We start from the raw sequence: 14,701 nt of genomic DNA, 5'->3' as shown, positions 1-14,701 counted from the left end.
AGTTGTCTATTATAAACTGGGTACTGTGGACATTATGCGGTAGAGATATCTTCTCCTAAGAGTGAAAATTTTTAGTACACCTGGCAGTTAAATCTCTGGCTCATAAAGTCAAACTTGTGGAGGCTTGGTTTTATGTTTTAAAATGCATCTCTGAGCACAAATGTTTTACCAAGCTCTGTTAATTTCGTGGGAATCAAATACCAAAGGACAGCTGTGTATAAAGATATTACAGAGCTATTATGTCATCTTCACTTAAAATGGCAGTTATCACTGAAAATTTTTTTAAGTTCATCAATCCTCATAAGGTTAAGTCCATAACACTATCTCTATCCCAAGAACCCAGATTTCTTAGATCTGTATATAATATGCTCATGTTTCTGAGGACACATTCCAGTAATTAAAAGGCTTTTAGGCTGTATTTCTAGCACCATTGCTGACTTTTTCTCACTGGCCATCAAACATTTTACTTCTTTTGTGCTGTTCCATTTTAAATAGAGAGTGTTTAAGTAGAGATAGTGTTAGCCTGTTTCATTTTCCTTCCATTTGCAGCTAGATGCAGCCATGTGTCCAGTCCTGGCCAATGCAATGTGAGGATGATGATGCATGCCACTTCCAGAACTAGTCCCTAAATCATCCTTTCAATCATCCTTTGAGCTCTCTCCCTTTCCTCGCAGGCTGGCTGAATGTAGTAATTCTAGCAGTTGACTCCAAGCAGGTGTTTGGGGACAGCTGAGTCACAAGATGGAAGGAATTGGGATACCTGAGTCACCCACATGGTTCTTTGTGTGAGTAAAAAATTAACTTTTATAGAATTCCGCCATAAGATTTGGGGTTTTTTTTGTTTCAGATACGACTATCTTACCCAAGATGAGATAAAATAAGGGAATAACTTAAGAGTAGCTTGGAAGGAAAATTCTGAAAACAAATATAAGGTAATAATAGCTTATTTTTATTCAGAGAGTAAAGCACGGGACTTCAGAGTCACGAAGTTTGGGTTCCAGTTCAGATTCTGACACTAGCTGTGTGACATTGCATTAAATTACTAAGACAGTTTACTGCACTGTAAAATAGGAATAACAAATAACCTACAGTCCACAGAATTATACTAGGGTTAAATAAAATAAGTAAAGAATCTAGCACTAGTAGCAGCATGACATATTAGTGAAAGTGAAAGTGAAGTCGCTCAATCGTGTCCAACTCTTTGCGACCCCATGGACTGTAGCCTACCAGGCTTCTCTGTCCATGGGATTTTCCAGGCAAGAGTACTGGAGTGGATTGCCATCTCCTTCTCCAGTGGATCTTCCTGACCCAGGGATTGAACCCGGCTCTCCCGCATTGTAGACAGATGGTTTACCGTCTGAGCCACCAGGGAGTCCTTACTATGACATATTAATCACCTGACAAATATTAGCCATTGTAAATATTTGAGAAGATGATACAAATGTAACTAAGCCACTTATTGGATAAAGCTATTTAAAAAAAGATTATCATGCTTAAGGTTAGAAATAAAATGAAACAAACTGTTGGCTCTGAAACGGCTTGTCTAATGTAATCAGAATACTTAGCCACTTGCAAGTTTGGAATACATCATTATAGAACATAAATTTCTCCAAGATGAATATAGTTTTCACCCTTATGTTTATATAGTTGTAAACCTACAGTAAGTGGTCTAACATTAAAAACGGAATAAGTAAATTCAAATTAACTACTTTTATACACAGGGGAGGTGGAGGAAGCTCAACAGATGATTAACATAGGCACATTGTTTCCAGCAAGTTTTTTGGAAAGTGAATGCAAGACTCAAATATACTACCTTGAGCTCTACCTCTAGATAATGTCTATGATCTCCTACAAACATAAAGTGAAAGTTCAGAATAAACTATTCCCATACGCCACAAAACCTCCCCCAAAAGACAGTTTAAACTACTGCAGAAAGAAAAGGCATTATTCATTCCATTTTCCAATTAAAAAAATACGTAAAACATTTTGACCTAGCTCCTTCCAGGAACTATTTAGAAGGGCAAACAACACAGCAATAAGGAAAAGAATGGAAAAGCATAGTACAAAATGATGTGTGTGATGGAGTGCCCAGATACATGAAAAAAAGTTTTTAAACAGGTTAAAACAAGACCGAGCTGTCAAAAAAAAAAAGTCTTTTTGACCGGTTAAAATACTCACTGCTATACATCAACAGAAGGAAGATATTAACCTAGTTTGAGATATTAGTCAAGTTTGTGTACTTTTGAATTTCAACTTCCTTATTTGAAAGCTAAAGTGATTGGATGAGGTAATGTCTAAGGTCTCTTAGTTCTAAAAGCCTGATTCTAATATACAAACACATATACAGCTGTAACACACATCATGCGTGCCTAGTCGTCCCCAACTCTTTGCAACCCTATGGACTGTAGCCCGCTGAGCCACGCGATTTCCCAGGCAAGAATACTGGAGTGGGTTGTCATTTCCTTCTCCAGGGAATCTTCCCAACCCAGGAATTGAACCTGCATCTCTGCATCTCCTGCATTGGCAGGTGAATTGTTTACCACTGAGCCACCTGGGAAGCCCAATACATACATACTCTAGGGTTAAAAGTGGACAATTAATAGTTTCTGAGATAATTTTTGTTTCTGTTCTTTTAAAAATATCTCCAAATTCTCTAAAGTGTTGGTATACTCTTTGGTCTTAGTAAATCCAGTGGAATAAACTGCAAACTTAATTTTACCAGTTCCATCATTAATCTAAATACTACTACTATTTGGACAATTACAAATATTAAGTATTTGGGCCAATTTTGTCCTAACCAATTTTTCTGTAAGTTACTTAAAAAAAGTATTGATAACAGCAGTATCCTGCCTCTCCAATTTTGGAAATTCATTTGTCTCTTTCTCCTAAAGCACATGAGGAGTGGTGAAGGCAGAGACCTCTGGTTAGGGTAAATCATTATGTGTGTGTGTGTGTGTGTGTGTGTGTGTGTGTGTGTGTGTGTAATTTTACAACATGTGTACATGATGAGGTAGAGCACAGACTGGAAGAGCTATGTGGTAGAAGTCCTAAAAACTATCCTTAAAACTTTCTTCCAATTATAAAGTAATTCTCAGAAGCAATAGTATCTCCTGGGAAACAAGAGGTACAATAAGCAAAATGTGTCTATTTTGCTCCAGATACACTGCATTTATAGAGCTTCCCTCTAAATATGTCCCCCCAAAATAAAATCAGAACTGAAATACAAATGAAATATTTATTAATTTTACAGGAGAAGAAAACAACTAAGGGAGTATTTTCAAAGAAAGCAGGAGAATCTAGATAAGAATTACACAACAGGTAAACAATCATAAAGGTTTATCATTGTTATGGCTTTCTCATTAAGAATTCAAAAGAAACAAAATGGGTTTAACTATAATTATACAACATAGTATTTAATTAGACATATTAGATATTTTTACTATAAATATTTTGCTATAGGAAACATCAACAAACCCCAATTTAAAAATCAGCAATCAAGAGACAGAGGGAATCTCAAATAAGTCATGGAGATTCAAAAAATGAAAAGGCTACAAACTGGAACTATTCCACAAATACTAGTCATACACAGGTGAAGCTGCTAGATACGCATGTGAGTTCCTTAGAACAACCTCATTTGATTGTGGAACCTATACTTCTAGTGACACTAATGTTCCAATCCAATGTTAAACTTTATAAGAGAAAACTGTAGTCTAGAGTTACTCAGTTGAATACATCATCACTAGCCATATGAGGCTATTTAAGTTTAAATTAATTAAAAAAAAATACTGAACTCCAGTTCCTCAGTGATACTAGTTACATTTCAATGCTCTATAGCCATACATGCCCTTCCAAGGTTGTGCTAGTGGTAAAGAACTCGCCTACCAGAGACATGAGAGACACGGGTTCAGTCCCTGGGTTGGAAAGATCCCCAGAAGGAGGGCATGGCAACCCACTCCTGTATTTCTTCCTGGAGAATCCCACAGAGAGAGGAGCCTGGCCAGCTGCAGTCCACAGGGTCGCAGAGAGTTGGACATGACTGAAGCGACTTAGCGTGAACGCATAGCTATATATGGCCACTGGCTACCAAATTGGACAGTGCAGATCTAGAATATTTCTATCATTGCAGAAAGTTCTATTATATAGTGCTGGTCTAGCGATTACTTGATTTATCCATACAGCTAATGTGCCAGAACAAACTCTTAGTCCTCTTTCTACTATTTTACTTCCTTGAACAGACCTTCATTAATCACCTGGTTTCTGACTGATCACGTTGGCCTTTCGTTAAGTTCTGCTTACAAACATCCATTTGCTTCCCACAGATAAATGAATTTTAAACTTTGCATGGAATTCAAAGTCTTCCACAATCTTACCTCAGTCTCTTACCATTCTGTGACATAAAAATACGCTCCAGCTAACTGGTCTACTTGTTAAATATACTAATAAAACACAGTTTCACCTCCATTGACACTTCCTATGTCTTTTGTCTCTGCCTGAATACGCTCTTCTGCCTTCTTTGCTCTGCTTCTTAGACGGCACAGTGGTAAAGAAGCCCCCTGCCCCATGCCGATGCAAGAGATGCAGGTTCAATTCCTGGGTCGGGAAGATCTCCTGGCGTAGGAAATGGCAACCCAAGGGATTTTCTTGCCCAGAAAACTCCATGGGCAAAGGAGCTTGGCGGGCTACAGTCCATGGGGTCAGCAGAGAGACAACTGAGCACACACGCCCCCATACCGCACTGCTCTGCTTATTTAAACTCGTACTACTCTTTGGGGCCCAACTCCTATCTTATGTCCACAAACCATTCTAGATCAGTAATTATAGATAAACTTCTAAAGATTATTTCATACTTTTATATAGAAGTTTACATTTTCTAAACATGTCACCTAAATATTTTACTGTCATTCTTTGCTAGAAAATGTGGGGGAAAAATTAAGCAGAGTAAAGGTAATTGAGAGTGTATGTAAGAGTAGTGCTGATCACAGTTTTTAAAGATTGTTTACTTTTGGCTGTGCTGAAATTCCATTGCTGCATTTGGGCTTTCTCTAGTTGCAATAAGCAGGAGCTACTCTCTAACTGCAGTGCACAGGCTTCTCATTGCAGTGGCTTCTCTAGTTGTGAAGTGTGGGCTCAGGAGCTGTGGCACACGGGTTTGCCCTGAGGCATGTAGGATCTTCCTGGAGCAGAGATCAAACCTGTGTCCCCTGCACTGGCAGGCAGATTCTTAACCACTGGACCACCTGGGAAGTGCCACATGACAATTTTTTTAAGGGTGATGAGAAGATGACACTTAAAGACTTGAGAGGAGTTAGCCATGAGGACGGAGAAGGCCATGGCACCTACTCCAGTACCCTTGCCAGAAAATCCCAGGGTGGAGGAGCCTGGTGGGCTGCATGCAGTCCATGGGTCGCAAAGAGTCGGACTCGACTGGGTGACTTCACTTTGACTTTTCACTTTCATGCATTGGAGAAGGAAATGGCAACCCACTCCAGTGTTCTTGCCTGGAGAATCCCAGGGACCAGGGAGCCTGGTGGGCTGCATGTAGTCCATGGGTCGCACAGAGTCGGACACAACTGAAGCGACTTAGCAGCAGCAGCAGCCATGAGGAAACCTAGGAAAAGAGCATCCAAGGGAAAGGCAACAGCCACTGCAAAGACTTTAAGGTTGAATGTGCCTGATCTGTTCAAGGAATAGTCCAGAGGCCAGAATAAGGTCTAAGGGAAATGAACAAGGAATATATGAGACAGGTCAGAATGTTATCAGCTCAGCTTATGTAGGGCTTCACAGACCACTTTAACAACTCTGACTTTTATTTCTAAGCAAGATGGGAAAATTTAGGATGCTTAAGGGGCTTCTAAACAAGATAGTTTAGAATCTGGATATTAGTCATTTAAAAGGATAATTTTAGTGTTAAGAATAGAATTCAGTTCAGTTCAGTCCCTCAGTCATGTCCAACTCTTTGCGACCCCATGGACTGCAGCACGCCAGGCCTCCCTGTCCATCACCAACTCCCTGGGTTTACTCAAACACATGTCCATCGAGTTGGTGATGCCATCCAACCATCTCATCCTCTATCGTCCCGTTCTCCACATGCCTTCAATCTTGCCCGGCCATCAGGGTCTTTTCAAATGAGTCAGTTCTTCGCATCAGATGGCCAAAGTATTGGAGTTTCAGCTTCAACATCAGTGCTCCCAATGAACATTCAGGACTGATTTCCTTTAGGATAGACTGGTTGGATCTCCTTGCAGTCCCAGAGACTTTCAAGAGTCTTCTCCAACACCACAGTTCAAAAGCATCAATTCTTTGGCCCTCAGCTTTCTTTATAGTCCAACTCTCACATCCATACATGACTACTGGAAAAACCATAGCCTTGACTAGATGGACCTTTGTTGGCAAAGTAATGTCTCTGCTTTTTAATATGCTGTCTAGGTTGGTCTGCAAGGAGATCCAACCAGTCCATCCTAAAGGAGACCAGTCCTGGGTGTTCACTGGAAGGACTGATGCTGAGGCTGAAACTCCAATACTTTGGCCACCTCATGTGAAGAGTTGACTCTTTGGAAAAGACCCTGATGCTGGGAGGGATTGGGGGCAGGAGGAGAAGGGGACAACAGAGGATGAGATGGCTGGATGGCATCACTGACTCGATGCACATGAGTTTGGGTGAACTCTGGGAAATGGTGATGGACATGGAGGCCTGGCGTGCTGTGATTCATGGGGTCGCAAAGAGTCGGACATGACTGAGCGACTGAACTGAACTAGGTTGGTAATAACTTTTCTTCCAAGGAGGAAACGTCTTTTAATTTCATGGCTGCAGTCACCATCTGCAGTGATTTTGGAGCCCAGAAAAATAAAGTCTGCCACTGTTTCCCCATCTATTTGCCATGAAGTGATGGGACTGGATGCCATGATTTTAGTTTTCTGAATGTTGAGCTTTAAGCCAACTTTTTCACTCTCCTCTTTCACTTTCATCAAGAGGCTCTTTAGTTTTCTTCACTTTCTGCCATAAGGGTGGTGTCATCTGCATATCTGAGGTTATTGCTATCCTGCTTGTGCTTCCTTTGCCCAGCGTTTCTCATGATGTACTCTGCATATAAGTTAAATAAGCAGGGTGAAAATATACAGCCTTGATGTACTCCTTTCCCGATTTGGAACCAGTCTGTTGTTCCATGTCCAGTTCTAACTGTTGCTTCCTGACCTGCATACAGGTTTCTCAAGAGGCAGGTCAGGTATTCTGGTATTTCTATCTCTTTCAGAATTTTCCACAGTTTATTGTGATTCACACAGTCAAAGGCTTTGGCATCGTCAATAAAGCAGAACAGTACAAGAAGAGTTAAAGATAGTAACATGGAGGACAGTTTAAAGGCAGCTGCAATACCCTAGGAGAGAGATGATGATGGGCAAAAGGACATGTCTTAAAAGTAGAACTGACAGAACTGACATGGATTCCAAGTGGATTCTGACCTGATTAACCAGAAGGCTGAAACTGCTGTCCACTGAAATGGAGAGGCTGTGAAAAGAATAAGTTTTAGGGAGAAGCTAAGAGCAGGGGTTCCCTTTAAATCTTAGGGGAGAATGTACATCCAAATACCCAAATGACAAGCACAGAATTCAGGAAAAAGTTTGGCCAAGAGATAAAATTTTGAGAAAAGTTGTTACCTGGATGGTGTGTAAAATCACAAGTAGGGATGAACTCGCCAAAGGAGTAAATAAAGAAGGGTAAGGACTGAGCCCTGTGGCACTCCATCCTTAAGCTACAGGGTTTACAGGAGGATCCAGTAAAGGAGACAGGGAAGGTAGAAGGAACCACACCTTCATAAGACAAAACCTGTTGGTCTATCCCATCAGTATTATGTTTTCACTGTTCCCCTAAATATAAAAAACTGTATCTTAAAAAGTCAAGAGCAAGCAAACAGGGGCAAATTGGCAGGAGTGAAGAATGACATGAGAGACAATAACAATGTATGTTACAGAATTTAAACTATTTATTAAGCCTGTTCAGACTTGAGGGTATTAAAACACTTCCTCTGATATTTCTAAGAATGTATTAGCATCCAAAGGAAGGGCTGTCTAATCTCTGATAGTCACAATAAATGATACAAAATAAAGATAAGCACAGATCTTTTTATTTTTGACTGTATATTAGTTTCCTGTGACAAATTACCACAAAGCGGGTGACGTAAGACAACAGAAATTTATGTTCTCACAGATCTGGAGGCTAAAAGCCTCAAATCCAGCAGGGTTATAATCCCTTTTGGGGTGGCACAAGAGAATTTGTTCTTCACCTCTTACAGCCTCTGGTGATCACAAGCATCCCTTGGCTTGGGGCCATATCACTCCAATTTCTCCCTCCAGGGTCAAACTATCTCCACCTCTTCTGTTTATCGCCCTCTCTTTTGTCTGCCTGTAATTTCTCTCTGCTTTTCCCTTCTAAGGCAACTTGTCATTGAATTTTGGACCCCTTGGATAGCTTGGGATGATCTCCTCATCTCAAGATCCTTAATTACATCTGCAAAGACTCTTTTTTGAAATAAGGTGTCATTCATGGGTTTGAGAGGTTAGCATGTGAACATATCTTTTTGAGGGCTACCACATCTACTGCATGATTCCAGAAATTATCAGAAAAGCATTATGTTTATGCAAAAAGTTAAGGGATGTTCATCTATAATTTTAATAAATCATCATTATTTTTAATGAAAGCATATGGCTATCAGGAGATATCTATTCAGTTTGGCTATGTATTTGACTTAGCTATATTTGGCTATGCATAATTGCTTACCAGCTAACCACTGCAACCGCTAGTTTAGATAAAAGAATGAGTCATTGTGCTATACTGTACATATCCTGTGATGACAGAGTTATCTTCCCCATTTATATGCACGTAATCAGTTCCCACCATCTACTTCCAAAGGACTTTATTTCATGATTTTAAGGATGCCTATATAAGAAGTGTTAGTTATTCATATAAACAAAAACTGAAGGATAAACTAGCTCAGGCAATATTTAAATAGATAAGAGGTTTAATATTTTGTTCTGGAGTAGACCTAGTCACCTCTCTTGACTCAATATAAGAGCATTTTGTATTGATTTATCCACTGTAACTTACTCCAGTGTGGGAGTCACCAGGACCTCCACATATAGTAGCCTCATGGGTACTTCTTCCTTCTGTTTTTATACTGAGATCTGCTATGACAAGTTACTAGTAATGAAAAAATCTCTTTTGTAACAATCTTGTCTGAGAAGTTAAATGTTTCAAAGACATGGTGTGTGTGTGTGTGGCATGCACGCACATGCTCAGCTGCTCAGTCATGTCAGGCTCTTTGCAAACCCATGGCCTGTAGCCCGCCAGGCTCCTCTGTCCATTGGATTTTGGAGTGGGTAGCCATTACCTTCAGGGTATCTTCCCAACCCAGGGATTGAACTCACATCTCTTTCATTGGCAGGATTCTTTACTAATTAGCTACCAGGGAACCTTCAAAGACATAATTTATACTAATGAAATAGATGATAGCATATTCTCCCTCATTTTATAAAGGGCAGAGTCACTTTGAGAAAGTTGTATGAACATAAGAAGTCAGGTATTTTGACTTTCAGTTCAACTCAGTAATTTCAATTCAATGATACATGTGGTTCTGTATTTGGATTCAAAAGACATGTTAGAAAAAGAGTATCAAAAAGACCAAGGGATTTCTGTGCAAAGGAACAAACATTTCAAACAAAATATTCCTAGAGCTATGCTGTCTAGTGTAACCACATAGTGGAGCAAAGACTTAGTATGAATAAAACAATGTAAAGTCATTCATTAATACATGCTGAGATGGTATTTTGTATATGTTGTTTGAAATAATACATATTATGAAAATTAATTTCACCTGTTTCTTTTACTTTTTTAATGTGACTAAAAGAAAATCTTTATGACTTACATTATATTTTCATTAGATTGCCCTACTATAGGTATGATATAATTACATTATACATACTTTATCCAGTTAGCAAATACTTAATCCAACATCTATCACTGTCAGGCCTTATGCTAAGTGCTGAGACTTAAAGAATAAACAAAGATAATGGTCCCTGTCATGACAGAGTTTACATTATCTCTTACCTTCCACTACACATGTCATATGTATTATCTCACTTATGGTAATGCATAAGAATAACAGAACACCATTTGGGGAGCAAATGCCAATACCTGACTTAAAAATCACAAAATATGAATCATCAGTACATTTATAGTATTGGTCATCTATTTTTGAGATATATTACTTACATTATTATGTAAGTATTCAGGGGTCTCCAGAGAGGACAGAGGTTGAAAATGTTAAGTGTACACAATTTTAAGAGGCTGAGTTCAGATTTTTGGACCGAAGACCAAGTTTTAAAGTTTTCTTTCAGCTTCAACAAATCAGGCTGATTTCTGAGGATTTTGTGTCAAAATTCAACGCACAAATTTATTTGAGGACTTAACTCTTTATTGGTTTTGTCCTACTAAGACTTTCACATAAAAAAAACTATCATATAGAAAATTTTAAAAAATTAACAAGTAGCATTTCTTGAGTACATGACTTTTAAAACAAAATATTAGGTACCATCAACAGGACAAAAATGTATAATGTTTTCTAGGCTAATAACTTTCAAGAAAACGTTACTAATAAACAAAATAATTGTTCAGGTTTTATTGACAGCTACAAAGAGCAAGCAAAAACTACTTTATCAAAAAGTGTTCATTTTTCTTAATACTGAAAGTATTATCAACATACGATAGCTATTGAGAAACAAAGTTTCCAAGTTTGAAACACCCAAAATGATTTCACTGATGTTTTTGGTTGAAGTCTACCATCACCTGAAATACAGATGTGTTTAGAAAAGGAATACTATCCCTCAGTTTTACCTGTGCAGGTGTGGTTATATATAGCTGCTTCAAGGTGTTACAAAGCTACATATACAAACTAATACCTCATAACTTAAAAACTAAAAGGCCAAAGAAAAATAATAATTACTCTGGACTGGAGAAAAAAAAAAATTACCTAAGGAAAATTTAGCTGATTTCCATAAGTAAAATAACATTTTGCTTTTAAAAAAGATCAAACCCAAACCTTTAAGTTAAAGTACTTCACATATGATCATGAGTCCCTTCAGACCATCATTAAACTACTAGTGCTAGTTTACCATATACAATGCAAATACAATCAAATATAAAGTTAGAAATCCAACTTTTTGGGGGGGCTTCAGTCCAAAATGGCCTAATTTTATATGGGCCTTAAATAATACCAGATCATAAAGCTAGGTAAGCAGGAAAACAACCTGAGTTTGACAATCAATTGTCACTTGTCAGAAACATGAGAAAAACAAATAAGAATTCTCTAAGATTTCCTTTATAACCTGAGTAGAGAAGAAATGGAAGAAGGCAATTCAGATATAAATGCGACAAAATTTATCCCCAGCTTACTTTCTGCCTAGCACCTGACTAAGAATTTTTACATGTTATCACAAATATTTGTTCCTTCTCCTCGGAAAATTCAGGAAACTACATTTCAATCCTCAGTGCCCTCCAAACTGGGGAGGGGAAGGGGAAGGGTGGGCAGCGATGATGAGAAACCAAAGAATTTCTGCAGTAAGTGTAAGTGCTTTAAAATCAGAACCTGCCATAATATACAAGAGATTCTTTCAAATGTTAAGTTTGTTTCAAATTACCTATATTTAATTCCATCTAACAACTCCATGCAAATAATATCTTTCAATCTGATCCCATTAAAGAGAGGCGACCCCACGTGTCTTAATCAACAACTACAAAAATATTGCAACTTCCTCTATTTCAAATTTGTGATGTGCATTTATTTATTTTCCACTAAAATGCTGAAGTAGCTTTATAAATAGACACTTAGCATCTTTCACATATTAAGTAGGAAAAAAACATTGTTTCATTTAATCTAGTAAAAAGGCACCCAAAATTCTATAAATACCACCACCAAAATTTTAAAAATTCCAATACTGGTCTGAAGACAGTAAAATTGGGCTGTTCTTTATATAAACTCTAATGATCAGGTGAAGCACCATCCAAAGGAAACACCAATATTTCAAATAGCTACTATCTGAAGACTAAAAATTGAGTTGTGTTTCAACTCCTAAAATAAGCTTACAGTTTTAAAATATAACCTTACTGGAATCCTCCTGGAAGTCACAGATACTGAAAAACTACCAACCCACTCCCATATTCTTGCCTGGAGAATCCCCATGGACAGAGGTGCCTGGTGGGCTAGAGTCCACGGGGTCACTCACAAAGAGTCCGACAGGACTGAGCTACTAAGCACACACACTAACAATAGTTGGCCAAATGTAATTTTTCCTCAGAAAGACCTTTGTTAAGATATTAAAACAGTTCCTGAGGATATATGAAATTTAAATTTCAGTTACATTGTATACAATAATAAAGAAGAATAATAAAGCTAACAAATAGGGGTTTTGTTGTTGTTGTTATTGCTGTTGCATAATTTGGTTCATTTATTAAGTCCCAAGACTCTAAAAATCTTTACTATGGAATTGTAAGTAGCAGGCAACGAACATCTGAAAAGAAGTGTTAACAATAGATCATCGCCATTTTCTAAATAGAAATATTTACATTTTGATTCAGTTCTGACAGCTGGGTGTTAAGGAAGCATAAACTGGCAAATATGGTAAAAATGGCTTGACTTATAAACCGAAGTAGAAAGATGCCTATTAAGATGGTTAATGCAAAACCGAAAATGAAACTTGGGCATATCATCAGACTTCACATAACAAAATGGGTCAAGGAATTCAGTTAAAATAAAAAATACATATGTATAAATAAAAACAGTCATGTTTTTACCCCACCCCCAACCCCCAAAAAAAGGAATGGAAAGGAAAAATCAGGAACATTTTAAGGCAACCGATCAGAGGAAAGAATTGCTTTATTCCTCCACTGTTTACTAACATTTAACACGAGCATTTGCAGCCAACACCTGGGTTTGAAAATTGCAGCAGCATTTAAACGCTGTCCTTTCTAACGACCATCCAACAGGACTTTCAGCAACATTTTGAATAGTAAATATTAACCAGAATAAAGCATCGTTCGTATATTTCTATCTTCAAGAGCTAATGGGGAAAAAAAATAAGATCTTTTTTTCTCCCATATATAGCCATTCTTTTCCCTCTTTTATTTACTGCCCTTGTCGCGAGGTTAATGAACCCTAAACTTACTTTCCTTCCTATTAATGAAAGGGGGTGGGGAACGACAGAGGGGAATAAAAATGATAGGAAACACTGGAAATTAAAAACAGTGGCATTACTTGCTGGATGAAGACAGAGAAGTCTCTCAAGGTTTAGCATGAAGGAGACAATCCTGGAAGACCCCCTCGTAAGACATACTTTATCCCAAGGCCACACCAGTTTTCGTCGGTTTAATTTCTGCTTTTGCAGGGGGTGGCCGTCCCCCAGATGAACGTTCCCCGGGGCATGCCTCTCTCTTTTCCCCGGGGGGGCCCGGCTGCACCGGGTGTGGGGGGTGGGGTGGGGGGCGTTGGCCCCGGCTCCGAATTTTGCAGCAAGGCCCGGAAATCGGTGCCGTTAAGAGCCGATTTCACCCATCAGGAATGCGCTCCGCCCCCGCCACCGCCTCCCCGCCGCTGCTGCCCTCCGCGTCGCCTGCTCCGGGGGGCCGGGGAAGTGCCGGAGGGGAGCGCCGCCTCCACCCCCGTCACAACACCGCCGGGTCGGCCGCCGTCGCCCCAGACTGCCAGGGCCAGGAGGACAGGGCTTGCGGGGCGGATCCCAAGCCTCGCCTCCCGCCCGCACGGCCGCCAGCGCCGGGGCCGAGCCGGGGGGACGCGCGGATCCAGCGCGAGGCCTGACCCCCAACCAGCCCGTCACCAACCCCCCCGCCCCGGCGCCGCCCCGGCCCTGCCGCGCGGAGCGCGAGAAGGGGCGCCTCTCCCGTGGGATTTCCGAGTCCATTTCCGTCCCAGGGAGCGGCCGCAGAGTCCCGCGTCGGAAACGGGAGCCGCGCCCCTGCCCTCCGGCTCCCGGGTGCAGCCTTCCCTCCCTCACCCCACCCCGGACCCGCCCGTACCTTCAACTCCTCGGCAGGGCGCAGGGCTGCGGGCGAGCAGGCCCATCTCCTGGCGGCGGCGGCGGCCAGAGGAAACACGGAGGAGGGCTCCTCAGAGCCGCCCAGGCGCCTCTCAGCTGGGGCGGGAGGAACGCAGAGGAGGGGTCCCGACGGCCGCTTTCCCGAACTCCTCCTCCGCAGTTCTGTCTTGACGGCGGTTCCCGGGAATCAGCGCCGCAACTGCCATTCTCTGCCCCCGGCCCCGCTTCCCTCAGCCCCCGCTGTCTCCGCCCCCTCCTCCCACTCCTTCCTCCCGCCCCCTCCCCGCCCAGCCGCGCCTCGCCCCGCCCCGGAGCGCCGCCCGCGTGCCTTGCGTCATGGCGTCACGCCCACCCCGGCCCGTCGCTGGACGCGCGGGGACGCGGGCGTTCGCTCTCGCACGTTCGCCCGGTTACCCTCACGGGAGCGTCCCGCTTGCGGCTCGGGTGGCCGGGAGTGTGGCGCTCCCGCCACCTCCTGGTTGACCTCCGCCCGAGGCCGTCAGCGGCCCTTCCTGCCCCTCAGCCCGTAGGACTTCTCCCGGGCTGTGGGGCAGGTGTCTCAGGGCGGGGGGTTGGTTGGGGGGTTGCCTAAAAGCCGCCC

At 41.3% G+C, this 14,701-nt stretch overlaps 1 protein-coding gene across 1 annotated transcript in view; it reads right to left on the bottom strand.

The window, feature by feature from the left end:
- The window catches only part of RNF19A (ring finger protein 19A, RBR E3 ubiquitin protein ligase), a 52,185-nt gene extending 37,816 nt beyond the window's left edge, over positions 1 to 14,369 (bottom strand). Inside the window, exon 1 of the mRNA XM_040260984.1 lies at positions 14,081 to 14,369. The gene's annotated coding sequence lies outside the window, so the exon portion shown is untranslated. The remainder of the gene's footprint in view (positions 1 to 14,080) is intronic.
- Between the last annotated feature and the right edge of the window lie 332 nt (positions 14,370 to 14,701).

Source organism: Oryx dammah, unplaced genomic scaffold, assembly GCF_014754425.2.
Source record: "Oryx dammah isolate SB20612 unplaced genomic scaffold, SCBI_Odam_1.1 HiC_scaffold_19, whole genome shotgun sequence".
Lineage (NCBI taxonomy): Eukaryota > Metazoa > Chordata > Mammalia > Artiodactyla > Bovidae > Oryx > Oryx dammah.
This window is presented reverse-complemented; position numbering and strand designations above follow the sequence as displayed.